Source organism: Lepisosteus oculatus, chromosome 6, assembly GCF_040954835.1.
Source record: "Lepisosteus oculatus isolate fLepOcu1 chromosome 6, fLepOcu1.hap2, whole genome shotgun sequence".
Lineage (NCBI taxonomy): Eukaryota > Metazoa > Chordata > Actinopteri > Semionotiformes > Lepisosteidae > Lepisosteus > Lepisosteus oculatus.
This window is the reverse complement of record NC_090701.1, coordinates 39,258,197-39,273,650: the sequence shown is the minus strand read 5'-3', so window position 1 is coordinate 39,273,650 and position 15,454 is coordinate 39,258,197. Positions and strand designations below refer to the sequence as shown.

Below are 15,454 nucleotides of genomic sequence, written 5' to 3'. Positions count from 1 at the left end.
ACAGTGTAGGGCTCAGCTGCAATCAAAATGTTATATATTATAATGGTTAAATACCAGGAATTCCATAAAACCCCTTTAATTCAACTGAATTGTCTCCTGGGGTGTCTTGAGTACTACATAGCAGCTGATTAACTTTTTAAAGCAGATAAAATAACACAGCACAATCTAAAACAAGTTGTTGTTAAAGACTCTAAAACATACTGTATACGTTTAAGATGCATTTATAGTGAATGTCTTCGTATAAACCACGGTGATAAAATGAAGATTTTAGTTTTCTATAAACATCGTAATGGACAGCCTGCGGTTCTTTCAAGCGCTGAAAACACAAAAGCACGATACAAACCCAAGACAGCACTTCTTTTCTGGAACCCAGATCCCACAAAAACACAAACCCCCCTTTTAAGCAGACGGTGGCTCCCGGCAATTCTCAGCCTGTGAGCTTGTATTCTGCAATTTCATTTCCATGCAACGCTTTGCTTATTGAACACACCTGGGCAAGTATCAGACTCCTGACTTGGTCCAACAGACCGCAGTCTGAACAGCACTGGATAGCACTGTCGCATGTCCCAATAAAGAAAAACTAAAAACAAAACTAACCTGCAGTAAAAGCGATGTACTTTGCAATGACTGCACAACTTAAAATTGAGTATTTTTGCCATTTTTCACTATTAAAGGAGAGGTATTGCAAAACTAATTAGAATCTTAATTAGAAAAGAATTCTCTGGTTAACTCTCTTAGATTAAAAAAAAGCCATAGAACATCTATACAAGGAAAACATTTCCATACAGCTTACAGTTTACCATAATGGCAGAAAGAGAACAGCGTTGCTCAGAATTACATTAAAACAAAAGTAAACCAGGAAAACCAAATTCCCAGAATAATTGCAGATAAAAAGCACACCTTCCTTCTATGAAGGAAGTCACAGAAAAACAACCATCCTAGAAAGTGTTTCCCACAGCAGTAAGTGTTCTGAATACACAACTGACATTTATTAACCTGAATGCAAAACATGCAACTCCCGGCACACTAGGACTGGTGACAAACACCGTCAGCTGCAGGGGATTTCCCGGGACAGGCAGGACGGTTCGAGCCCTGAAACCAGCAGCCAACGTGCAGCAGGTCAAAAGGTCAGCCGCACAGCGCGATTAGCCATGCGTTTCACTCTCCCTGGCCCTTCCAGGAGGCCACCCGAAACACAGACGAGCGCGACCTGAAGATATCAGCATTCTGGCTGACAAGCTGACAACGGAAAGGGGACAAGCTACCCACCCACGCTGCTGCAGCCGATACCCTGGCTTCTTTCAAGACCCCTCTGGATGAGATTCCTGGATTAATTAGCTACTAACTTTTTGATTAGCTACTAAGATGGGTATAATGGCCTCCTCTTCTCTGAAACATTTCTCACCTATGTTATCAAATGAAATATAGGTATCACTGTCATATAATCAAATAAATGCAGCCACGCATTAATTTTTTTGTTTAAAGCCATGAATGTTACAAGCTTATATAGTGTGACATCTGTGTGAAACGATAATGGGCAACTTCTGCATGAGTTTCAAGAGCCAAAACTGTGAAATGTCCTAAAATCTTGGTAAAACGTTGTATTAGAATGAAACCTACATATTAACGCTACAAATGTGACTGTGCAGCAGTCCATTACCTTATGCTGCAGGATTTCCATTAAATAGCAGAATTAATGCTCTTAGTTCTATCAGGCTTCCAGTGGGCCTCCTCTGACCAGCTGGGCAGCTCAGCACCACAGCTCTCATGTTAAAGCCTTGACTGCCCTGTACCTCATACTGTAAGCAAAAAAAAACATCCCCTCACACACTCGTTTTATACTCCTGGCATTTTCAATGTTCAGTCAGAATGCCATCCATCCTTTTTCTAACCCCTTTTCCAATACAGGATAGCTGGGGAGCTGGAGCCTATCCAAGCAAGCAACGGGCACAAGGCAGGGTACACCCTAGAGAGAATGCCAGTCTGTCACAGGGCACACGCACCAGGGCCAGCTTTCCCATAAACCCATGAACCTGCCGGTACGTCTGTGGTCTGCAGGAGGAAACTCACATGACCGCTGGGAGAACATACAAACTCCACACAGACAGCACCCCAGGAAATACACCACTGAGCCACCCGAAAGACAGAATTATTACTAGTATGAGAAACTGTATACAGTGCTTGAGAAGGATATCCCTCTAAAATGCTGCAGCGAATAATTACAAGACCATCAACATAGGGGGGTGACTGCAGCACGTGGAATCGGTTTTCCATGTAGGAAGACACATTGCCGAGATGGAGAGAGAGAGAAATACTCGTTTACAGGTCAGCTGTGGATCTGGAGAATGGGTATCAAAGCAAGGCTCATGTTTTAAGACCGTGCCTCTCCCTTTTAGTGTTGCTCAAACTAACCACATCCAGAAGACAGGGCCACCAGAGTGCCCTGCTGCAGGCGCCACCCTGGTGCTCTGTGACCTGAGCAGATCCTCTTACACAGGGAAACCCCCCAGCTACCCTCCCTAAAAAAAAAACACGAGCCAAGATCACCTCGGCAACAACCAAGGGTGAGCGCCCGAAAAAAGACCACAGCTCAAGCGCCTCAAGACATTTGGAAGGCGCCGATGATTTTAACATGTTAAGCACCTGTAAGTGCTAGGTTCACTATCGCATTACTCAAGAAAGCAGACAACATTCATCAGCAACCTAGCTCTTCTAAAAAAATACGATCCGAGTATGTGAACTTAAAAAGGGCAGCACTGCCTTGTATTTTTTAAATTGTGAGTCAATAAAATAAATTCTAATTTATACATCACAACTGCTTCAGGACGTCCCCAGAAAAGCAACACAAAACCTTTTACCCTCCAAGTGTGAAGTACTAAATGAGCAATTTGATTTTTTTCTTTAGCAGAACTTTAACTGAATGAGTACATCTGAACCAGTTTTAATACTTCTAAAACAGTGATCACAATGGGCTACAAATAAACTAGAACACAAATTTTAAACTGTTTTAAGTAGACTAAGTTACAACCCATATATTGCTCAAGGGATAAGATTTCATGAAACAGGTTAAGATTAACACCACCCAGACCTCAATTTAACCTTAAAGGAAAAGGATGAGTCAGTCTGAAGAACATTTTGTTTCCAAACATTGCTAATTTTGTCTGTTCATTTTCAACCCTTTCCTCATCATGAGAGACAATGGATGAAAATAGCTAAATACCACCGTAGCTAATTGAGGCGTTTCATCATTACAATACATTGAAGTATAACTAAGCATCTGTCGTTTGACAGTTTAACTATAGTGTCACACTGGCAGGAGAAAAGGCCAATGCAGTACTAGATAGAAGAGCCATTCCCAACTGAGATTGCATAACGAAAACCCAAACATCATTGGAGCAAAGAGAATGGGACAAAGATGCACAAGTAGTATTTTTAGCTAACTGGACATGCCAAACCAGAAAATGAACTGAAATCATTTCCCATTTACTACTATATTACCAAGAAGCAAGATTCCAAAGGTGTGTTCTGGTGATCTATTTCTCATAGTCATTTTATTCTTACAGCTCATTTCAAGTCAAATATTAAAGCAATTTGTGCTTGTTAATGGGCTTTACTGCCGAGTCCAAATATATACAGATTATGAAGAAAAAAAGGGAAAAACCCAAGGGTGTCTTTTACACAACTGTACTAACCAATATTTATGGCTGTGGTTGACTAACTGGCATCTTGTGCAAATCACATCTGTGTAGAGATGTAGATGAACTCAGAAATTGATATTTTTAGCATTTTACCAGTTTCTCATGAGAAGAATCAACATACCACTTTATCAAAATTGGAAATTCATCATTCAGATTGGTCAATATCCATCTATTTTCTAAGACTCTCCTTTAAGAACTGGCAGAAGGAAAAATAAGCAGACTTAAATCCTACATGATCAAGGCTTGGTTCCCAGTCCTAGAAAGACCCTGCACATCATTCCATCCATGAGCAGAGCCCCAGGGGAAAATAGACCTGTACCAAATAATAAAGACACCGCTTGAAAAGGTATCCTGTATATTTGCTACCCAAATCGACGCCCAACCACCATGTTCAAATGATTCCTGCCCTGGGTGGGCAAAGGCAACGGCATTGACATTTTCTGATGTCCGTTTTGCTTGTCTTGGGCTGGACTGCTGTAACACATCAATTTCCCTACGGGATTAATAAAGTATTATCTATCTGAAAGCAACATCATCCATGACTCCACTCACAGTGCCAACCAGAATCCTGAATCACCGCCCGCAAAAACAACCAGAGTGCTGGAAGCCATAACTGTGCACGTTTTATTAGTGGTTTAGGACAAATTAAACCAAAGGTCAATTGAAATCATAAAAAACTCAAAGCATTTGCTTCTGTTTTGTCATATACAACATGCATTTGCTCCCCATTTAAAACCCGGTGTGTGTGTGTGTGTGGGGGGGTAACACAAATACAGCGCAGGGGGAACTTTCAGACATTCAGTGCCTGTGAGACTCCCCCTCCTCTAATTGGTCTCTAGTATCGGTCTGCGATGTGCTGAAAGAAATGCATCAGAGGTGGGCGTGTCAGAGAACTCCAACTTATCAAGAGGTCAGTAAGTCAGAGGTGGGCGGTGTGGTGGCTCTGTGGCAAAGGATCTGGTTGCCGGTTCCTATCCCGCAGCAGGCAGAAGAAGCAAGGCCCTTAACCCCAATATAAATGGCTGACCCTGCGCTCGGACCCCAAGCTTCTCTCCCTGTCTGCGTCTCATGGAAAGCAAGTTGGGGTATGCAAAAAAAAATCCTAATACAAGAAATTGTATACGGCCACTGAAGTGATCTAACTTCTTCATTCCCCAGTGTATGTTGTATAAGCCACATTCATGAAAAGCATACAACTGGCGATTCCAAAATCTACAAAGCACCTTGATTAAGCAATATTAAAACATCCCTGTTGTTAGAATGGGTTTGCAGGTATAAAATGCACAACACTGTATTTGAGCTGCTAATACAGTTAAAAGGCACCTTGCAGAATGTCTGGTTGCAAATTTATCATGAACAATATTTAAAAAGGCCCGAGAAAAAGCTTAACAGCATAACAGATGAGTTTCTTTCCTACATAAAAAGCACAGAGTTCCAAGGTAAAAAACATCCTTCTAAGGAGGTAGAGTCTTCATGCATCAAATTCTGAACGGTACTGTCACACAGAACCCAAGAGGTCTACTTTGGGCGGGATTAAAGGCAGAACCAATGCCACATTTTACATACAGGGGTGTCACACAAGAGCTCTAAAAATGTAAACAATTAAGGAAAAAAATATATAAATATAATTTTTCAGACACCCAAAAGACTACAGCTGATTAAATTCTATCAGCAATAATTCTAGCAAAAGATTAAGTCACTATTACAACAGTCCATGTGCGGAATGGAGCTGGTATTAATTCCAGCTACTCATCTTAGGACCCAGATACAGACTCCCTAATTTAAAAACAAACAGGTTCAAGTTGTCAACTAAACCTGTAACCATAAATGTGCTCAACAAATGATTCTCTTTATCATGTTTATTGTCCTTAAGTGTGTGTTTTCTTCTTTATATTGTCTGTTGCTGTAAAACAAATTGCCCCTTGGGGAAAATAAAGGCTCTTGCAGCTTTTTTTGCAACAGGTGATTTTAATTCATGAGAAGGCATGCGTTTTATTGCTGGGTCTTTTTACCCTCTCCCAGCAGCCATAACATACCATGATGGCAATGCTCCACGGTGACAGGCATTCGGTTTCATCAACCCGGCAGCTCACATCATTCTTAAATCCCATTTTAACAAAACAGCATTGGAAATCACAAGATTCCGATATTTGATTACACTCCTTTTACATATGGTATGATTTAGGTACTGTAATGTCATAAAAGGTACTGATACACATGCCGTGTTCCCAAGATTTTCCTAGATGTTGGTGAAGGTGCTTATCTTGTTCAAACTGTCATAGACACTAGAAATCTTTTACCACAGAAAACCATATGATTCCTGTTTTGAGAAATTAAGTCACTACTGTGGAAAAAAAAACCCATTTTGTTAAAGATGAAATCTTTTCACCAAGTTCAATGGGTTCAATAATTCTATTAAACACAAAATGGGATCATTTATTGAATAAAGTAACATGACAAGCATTTTTCCCACTTAAATAGGAACATTATGGCTTTATAAAGGTCACTTAATTACTTTTTTTCCAGAACTATATCCAGGTTAAATATTTCTGAAACAAGGACTCCTTAGGTTTATACTTTAGATAAAAAGCTCAATAATCCTGCTATCTTGTCTTTGGTTAACAACAAGTTAATTTTATTTCCTAGAGCCAGGTGGAAGAAAAAGGAGCTTTACTAGAGCTTGTGCGATACAGTGCTGTTGCCCAGTTTTGATCAATAGCGATATCTTCACTAATGTAGTAGACGGACACTCCATTAAATTCATTATACAGAATTGTCTGTAAAAAAAGCAGACTTATTTTCTTTAACCATTTCATGTCACTGCTAAACCATAAAGACAATACGTTGTTAACAAGGGCTTTAACGAGACTCAGAACATCCCACATACGGACAGTACTGCAGTGTTGAAGCAGGTTTAATAAGGCAACAAAAATGGTTTATGTAGACAATGAAGCAACTCCATCCACGAAGCACTTTAAAGCAAAATAAACCACTGCAAACACTGGCCCCAAACCGATATATACCGTAGACTTTCAACACTTTTTACTTAAGGCTTGGGGAGAAAAAGATTTGCTATAAAAAGCATTCAAAAACAAACCAGTGTTGATGCTATAAAAAGTATATGGATTTTGAATATTGACTAAATGCTTACAGCTGCATTTATATTGATCATTAAGGGTCAATACACTTAAGTGACTTTCTTGCATTACCACTAAAACAATTCATTACCAAGAGCCAACATTATCTGCTGAATGTGAAGCCCAGTTTACATTAGGAATAAAACAGATCAGCCCCCACTCATCAACTGGACAGCATCTTCATGCCACCAGTATGATGGCAGCCTGGACACTTGTTCACAGGCTGGGGTTTTCAGGGCCTGCCATTACAAACTTGGCCAGACACCACAGCCAAACAGGCCACCAATAACCCACCACAGTCCGGGAGAGGGCTCAGCTTCGTGACTGATTGAGCACTGCACACAAGCCCTAGAGCCCAACAACCCACGCATCGGAAAGTCAACCGTGAGGAGGCAGCTAAACATTCAACATCTACAGGTGGGCTGACCACAGGTCCCGGCCCCAGGACCGGTGGATGCTACAGAAAGGTTGGTGTGAGCAGCAGTTCAGATGGATTAGCCAGCAGAGGTTTCCAGTCCACACACACAACAACGAGCCAAGGCTTTGTGTAGACCAGTCACCAGGAGGAGAGCGTTGTACACGCAGACAGAATGCTATGCTGCTGTGTGTAGGACACACAATATGGCGGTCTAAGCGTGAAGGACAAGAGGGTGTAGTCATTATTCAGCTCCAATTAAGACTCCTGACGACTCAACTGCATGGCACTTACATTGCTCAAGTCCTGGGACCTTGTGCTCTGCTCTTCCTGAGGGCTGGCCACAACAGCTACCTTCTGACACATCCTCGTGCAGTTTGTGTAAAAACAACTTTCGCTGTTAAGGGAGAGTGGGGCAGTTATGCCATGGATGTCAACTCGAACTAAAATGGCAAACAATCTCCATTGTTTCATGGCTTTTACAGTGCCACGTTTAAACTTGGGACTTCTGATGCTTGAGCTACTACCAGCACTGTTGAAAAGTAGAAATCATGATGCACATCCTGCATCAGCTGTCACTGGAAAGTTTCTCTGAAACCTGGAACACTTTTCACCAACAGAGAGCCTTTGTATTCGTTGATAAACTGCGAACATCCTATTTGTCATAAAACATGTGGCTGGCAATTCTTATGGTCCAACAAGTAGGAGCTACTACAGACTGCTGGCAGGTGTGAATCAACTGATCTAGACCACAGTTTTATTTTAATAACATTTTGCATTACATGAGTATAGTTCCAAAACCGACAGTTGCTTCAATTGCTTGCCTCACTGCAAGAGTACACTCAGCTGCACAGCACGGTTTCAGAATCTAGTGGATACAAGTGACATTGCTGAGAAAGTGTGCAAAAGGCTCAGGAGGACAAAATAGCTATTAGGAAACGGTAAACGTGTGTAGATTTTCACTTCTATAAACAATGTTTTATAAACAATGTGCTTGCAAAAGCGCAACAAGAAAATTGCTGTTGGTTTAAGGTTTTTACTTTTTAACTTGTCATGCTAAAATCATTTGAGAAGTTTTTAAGAAACATCCGTATGGCAAGCAATTTCAATTTCATGAAATACTGCTCATCATGAAACTCAGTACTGTGCAATAGCACACTTGTAATGTGATAGAAGCAAGCACACCATAAATTCACTTTGCAAAAAAAAGATAGCAACATTCCTAACATGCATCCAACATTCCTAAATTCTTCAGTCACAACAAGGTGAAAAGTAAAACAAACTCGTGTCAGGGGTTTAATTTCAGCACTGTCAACACCTAAGCCAATTTCTTAAAGCTGATGTTGGGAAACTATGAATGTAAGTTACACAATGACAAGACTGAGGTTTACTTGATTAAGTAGACCAGATTGTTATCAGCACAGCAGTGAAATTCAAGCCCTGCAAATAATCAAAGAGAAAACATGGAAACGCAAACAGAAAAATCCCAGCACAGAATCCTGTGGAATACAGCCATTAAGAGGACCATTTAAAACAGCCAAGATTTACAAACTGATCTCTGGTAGCCAAACCAAGGGAGGTACCAGTAATCCCTAATGTGTTGAGCAATCTAGGATGCCATGATTATCTCAATCTACTCTGAAATCCACAAGAACATTAAATGACCCTGAAAAAGAAGTTACACTTGCTGATGACAATTGTTACAGTCTACTTCTGTACTGGCTGGCTAAATGTACTTTGAAATGTTATCAAGACCTCACTAAGTGAAAGATCAGACTATAGTGGAGCTGTGCAGAATGGCTTTGGGGAAAATCAAGACAAACTGGAAAACAGTAATAGCGATCAAGTCGACTTAGCCTTGGGGGATCAAGGCCAAAATTCTAACACCAGATGTAAGTAAAAGGGAGCAGATTTTAACCGTACAGGAACAAGCATAGATTTCAGGACCTCATCAATAAGGTTAGCAAGAAATGGACCAAGTAGAGAAGCTCTGAGCAGTAGTGTAGGAACAGGGGGTTCCAGTTCTGGCCCTGGGAGCCCGCACACCTGGTGGTCTTCATTCCAGCTGAACATAAGTGACCTAACTGGAGCCTTAATTCAGCTGACAAGTTGCTTGACTGGAGTATCTGCAATTATTTTTCCTCTTTAGAAGTTTGGGATTTAATTTAACTTGTGAAATGCTTCAGTTAAAAGGTAACCTTCAACTGAAAAGGCCAAACAGCTAAAATTAATCCTGTGAATTCAGGGTTAAATTGTATAACTGAGCTCATCTGGTGAAAAAAATCCAGCAGGTATATGTGCCTCCTGGACCAGGACTGGTAGACCCTGAGGCAGGCAACAGGCAAAATCCATAGGGGGGAATAGCTGTCAATGTCAGAGGGTAGTCAGCAACTCTTTGTTTTGTGTTCAGATGCACTGAAGTGTTCAGCAAATAGATTACTACAGGATTATAACCCCTCTCCATAGGACTGTTGCAATATGAGGATCTGGGGAGTCCCTGCGGGACTGCTGATGTTGCTGATGAAGCCTCCAGTTGAACAGTCAGCCCCATCTTCCTGCACAGTTCAAGAATCAAGACACACCGCTATCTTAACAGAGCGATGCTGTACCACAGGGAGGAGCAGCAAGATTCAGCAGGGTAACTGAATACCTCACGCAAGGGAGTTTTTGAGAACCCGCATCCTCGGGCAAAATAGACTGATTATCACTGAATGCAGCTTTCAAATCTTTACTAAGGAAGACGCTTATTAATATGAGGTAAAAGAATAGCCAGTTCCAGTAGGATATCCTTATGGACAGAAATACCCAGTTCAAACGCTTGTAGTCTCTTAGTTCCTCCAGAGCAGGCAGAGTGAAGCCAGCACTAGGTGAGGAGTAACTAACAAAACAGGCAGTAGTCACGCAGTTAGACAAACTCAATTGTTTACATCAATTAAGCATCAAAGGAAACTTTTCATAAGCATGTTTTTCTTAAATCAATGCAAAGAATGCTATGAATTAATTGATCACTAACAGTGATCTAGGACCAAATCTCCTAATTTGTCAGAGAATTAAATTTGGCACATGTGATGAGTTGATTTAACCTGAATATTAAACCTTGTGAAAATTAAGAAAAATGCAGAAAGGAACCTGCCTCCCTTATGAAAAACCCCCACCACCTTCAAGCCACTGGCATGTCCATGTCCTCTGTTCCCTCTTATGATATTAAGTGCTCTTTGATGAATCTAAGTTCTGTATTGACTTTCCAGACTGGCAGTGTGGGGCAGATGCCCATATAATAAACATATTGTTCTACGCAACAGACTTCAATGATGCAGCATTTCAAGTGTGATGTCTAGACAGGCATTGGTTGTCACTCTAGTACTGCACTCGTAGCACTTGCTAGCATCCTGACCGCACAGTGCTCCACTGATCAAGGCCCTTGCTCGCTGAACTTCCTTTGGAGAAGCCCATGCCAAACACAGGCTTGCCCAGGCTCTACAAGAGGAACAGGACAGCACCCTGCAACATGGTCCAAAGTATGCTGCAGTTATACTTGTGGCTTCTTTTGGAACCCATACACACAGCTAGCCCAACCCCATGGCAATCCAGCCCATTAATGACCAGTGCTGGTCAGAAAACTTAATTCACCCAGGTCCTTATCTGTTCAACAAAATGTCAGGTGTCCTTACTACAAAGATGTATATGTTCATGATAAATGCAGCCTATTACTTACAACTATTTTTTTATACTGGATATAAAAAAGCAAAAAAATACATGGAAGGTTTGGATGAATGAAGACATGAGCTCTGAAAGCTCAGAAATCTAGCAGAATGTTATAGTAGACTATTTTAAGTCTGGACTGTTCACATGAAAAACAATGCATGCTTTTTGCCAAAAACTAAAAAGTGATGCATGTTTGAAATAGTTGTTGGGCTGATATTTTGGAGTTTTATCCAGTGCACTGCTGCTACAATGCTGAATAAAGTCCATCAGAATTTGATTTACAATGCTAGTATGACAATATGGGAATCACACTCCAGTCCGCAGGAACAGCTGAATCTGCAGGCGTTTGCTTGAGCTTTCCTTAAATGCAAGATTTTTACCCTCAGGGGTTTATATGGTTTTGTTTGTCCTAATTGAATGTTTGGCGAAAACAAAGCAGTAATAGACAGTAGCCTTCACAGAGCTTTTTTTTTACACCAACTGATACACAAAGCATAATAGACGTCTTAAAATGTAACAGAACCTTTAAATTATTGGTACAGTGTTTCAACAGATTAGTTTGTGAAAGAAAATATAAAATATCCAATCCCCTTTCTACATCCCCCTCAAATCTTCCCTCACAAAAGAGGGAAACTAAATGAAAGACACACAAGTTACTTATTCATTTTGATGGCTGTCTTAGTTCAGTCTGCCTTTTAAACAGTTAAAATCTACACCTTGTACATACATATGTACAAAATCACAGTATAGGATCTGTTAGATGGCTGAAACTGACACCACATTAAAACTTTACATTGTGGCTGACTGGAAAACATTTAATATTTCTACCGGAAGGTTCCTGTCTGAGCATACCTTGAATTAAGCTTACAAATTTTAAATTTGTTCAATATGTAAAAAACCTTTAAGCACCAGCTCAAATAAGGTGACAGTATATTCAGGTTGGGTTTCACAAAGTATTTTCAGGTATAAAAAATAGGAGAAAACTTTTAAAATATATAATATAACAATAAACATACTCAAAACTGCAAACCAATGACCCAAGAAGTGTGAGAAAAATTAATAGCTTTACAACTTTTCCGCAGAACCCAGCAGGCTATACTAAGAAGGGTATCACAAAGGATTGAATGAATATTGATCTGCCACTATATGGTGCAAACGTGCTCTGGGAGCTATTTAACAATAGAATGGCTGCTGTGGGCTTCCAAGTGTTTTTCCTGGGCCACTGCGGCTGTTATACAGGCTGTGTCTTTCTGGGTCCTGGAGGAACAGACCCCAGAGGAGTTATGCTGACAGGGGTACAAGGAGGACCCCAAAAACCTACAGCAACCGAATTAAGAGAACTATCTGCTATAGCACGGAGGTACACCTGCCAAGTGCCCTTTTGAAGAGCACAAGTAAAAAACAAAGTGTTTACTTTTCGAAGGAGTGCAGCCAGTTCCAAGAAGATATTACAAAAGAAGTGTTAAGCGCTTTGAGAAGCCACCTTTAAAGGCGCTATATAAAATAAAGTTTATTATTATTACTTAAAAAAAGGCAGATAGGCCAACTTGGTGGCCCTGGTTTGCAGAAGAAATGTAACCATCGCTCAGCTCATGTGTTGAAGATGCCTTATAACAGAGAAGGCAATGATTCAGACTTGTAATGAACTGTGATTGAGGTACGGAACATTTACTGCAGATAAAACTGACAGTAGCAAGTGTATGCTCTGTAGAAAGATGTGCTTCAGACTTTAAAACCGCAAGACAAATGTGACAATAAAGAGCCAATGTACACACAAGTATTACACAGCACACAAGAAGTCTCTGGGCCCACTTCGAACCTCAAGCCAAGAAGGGCTTCACGCCGAAGGGGGAACTTTTCTGTGATCGGGGACACCCCCTCAACCCCCGCCCTCATGTTGTACATTTGCAAAGCTAAAGACCTGATCCCCCAATCAACTTTCCCAGAATGAAGTCCCCTGGGGGCGGGCTTGTCAGGAGCACCAACGTGTTAATCCGAGTAGTTGTCTTACAGGCTACAAGTCTCGCAGCACAACCCCAGCAGCTCAGTAGTGTAGAGAATCGGTTCAGAAAAGACTGGACACCTCGAGATCCTTCCAACTGGATTATTCGGGTTCTTTTGTTTGCATTTCAATCCCTGATCCAAAAACACAACGGCTGCTCTTTAATGCCAAGAAAACCTGTTATGACCAACATGTTCTCAAGTGGCTGAAAGGTATTTATTTAAAACAAACCTTACATCCAAGGTAATGTAGAGATGCAACAAAATTAATGTTCTTTCAATCTTCTAAAAGCTTGAGGACTACAATTTAAAATTCCCCAACAGTCATCTCTGCTTAATATGTTGAAGGTACCCTGGTGTTATTCTGCCAGTATCAGACTGTACCAGCGGCTTTACAAAATGCAAAGCAATGAAATGAGTCATTCAAAAAACAAAACATGAAAGGAACTGTGGGTTTTAAAAGGCAGCATTCACAATATTTACTCAATTATTTCAATGTATGAAATGCAAAAGGCTTTCAGAAAAGATCTTAATTATAATAGCGAAATCAGAAAACCATAAACCATTTTCATAAACACAATATTGCACTTTTCACAAGGTCTTACAAAATGTACCCTGCTGCCTTGAGTTTTAAATGTTCAGTCTCCCAAAACGTTCCGTTCATAATTATCCACCACCACTGCCTCGGCAAACAATTACAATGGATGGAGGAAAAGTACTGCAACTGCTCTATTAAGCAGCTGATATCTTATGTACTGAAACTGCAGAGCACCTTTATCATTTTATCAATTTGAAATACCATATTAATGTTACAATGTTAAAATGTCTCTGAATGCATTAATCTTGAAACAAACATAGCAATTTCAGACTTTTCCCAAGATAAATATTACTACATTAAACTGAGCTCTGTAATATTTTTAGAAAAGCAGAAGTACATCAATAGACTAATAACAAAACCCCCTATATAACTGTCAATCTGATCTGAAAGATTATAGACAACTGTTCTGTAGGTGAATTACTTCCACCAGTCATTATGGTCCCAATTAATGAGAAAAGAAATCAAAACCAAAGCAGATTCCTTGTTGTAACTCATCCTTTGTAACAGGGCTTGCATCCAACCTTAATTGCAAGAGAACTTCAGAAATGCTCCATTTAATGGCAAAGGCTTACAAGCACATAATTAGTAAGTCATGAAACTGAGGGAAAAAAGGGCAGGACCGCAGTTTAAGTGTACATCATTATACCTATTTACAAGCGCATAAGAAAAATATAACCCATATATTCTGCATATGCTACATCTTATTCATGTATATCATCTATACAGCTTAAAAATTCAAAAATGTATATAGACTAACCTAAACTCATTTACACACACACACTAAATGTGTATGAATTGTGTGGAAAATGTCACTAAATCAGGAACATTTATCTTTCTGCAGGAAAACATATTTGTCTACATTTTCCTAGGTCCAGCAAATTCTAGAGATTTGTCACAATTAGTGCTGCAATGAATAACCTCATATTTCACTACACAAAAGAAAGCTGGGTAAAAGACCAAATCGAAATGGGAGACAGAGCACCCCCAGGTACTCAAATTCTAGGTTTCCTTCTGAATGGTAATGTCAATCATATGGCAAGAGCTTGTATATCATGAAAGTACAAGATCAATGCTTGAATGTTTAAGAATAAAGCACATTTGCTTGATGGGTGACAACGTAGCAGGCAAGGTTTGCTTATCTTAAGATTTAGTCCACTATTGTAAATTAAAACATTTACAATATTTGAGCCAAAACTGCATGTTCACCTCAAAACTCAATCATTCACCTTATGCAACCCATAACACTTTTGTAAAAATGTCAGCTGGAAAACCGAACATACTAGAACCCAATAACTTGTTCCATCAGCTTGAAACTAATAAAACAGCAGTAACCAAAAGGAGAAACTTTGCAGAGACAAATGTAGAACACTACTACATACCATACATACAGGGGATTAACAGAAAAATGGTCAATTAAGTAATGGATCGTTTATACTGTGGCAAAACTTTGTGTACATAGAACACTAACAAATGCATTACAAATTCATAATACTAGATGGTTTACAGAGATCTACAGCAGTGTCTCAATATTTAGCTCTTCTTTTGGGCCAGTGATGCTGGAATTAAGACCCAGCGCACTCACTTTGGCCTGGAGTTTGGAGTAACACCTTGACTTGAGGAAGAAGGTCTACACCACACTTTCTCCTGGTAAGCATCCATGGGCAGAATATGTTTCTGCTGTGTGCAGCTAAGGCTTTCTCCTCAACTGCTCGCACAACATTCATTTTACCACACCAGCCGGCACAAAATGCACTTGTGTGCAGCTCCTTGTTGTCGATCTGAACCTCTTGCATAAACTACCCTCGTCTTTCTCCTAGGCGGTTTTGCTGGAGTGCTTCACGCCCAAGTGGTGGGAATCTTGTCAGAAGTGGAATTAGATTAAGATTTGCATAACATCATA

General features: G+C 40.2%; 1 protein-coding gene across 2 annotated transcripts in view; it reads right to left on the bottom strand.

The window, feature by feature from the left end:
* Positions 1-15,454, bottom strand: part of LOC102694754 (enhancer of polycomb homolog 1) — a 67,761-nt gene that overhangs the window by 22,239 nt on the left and 30,068 nt on the right. The window lies entirely within an intron of this gene.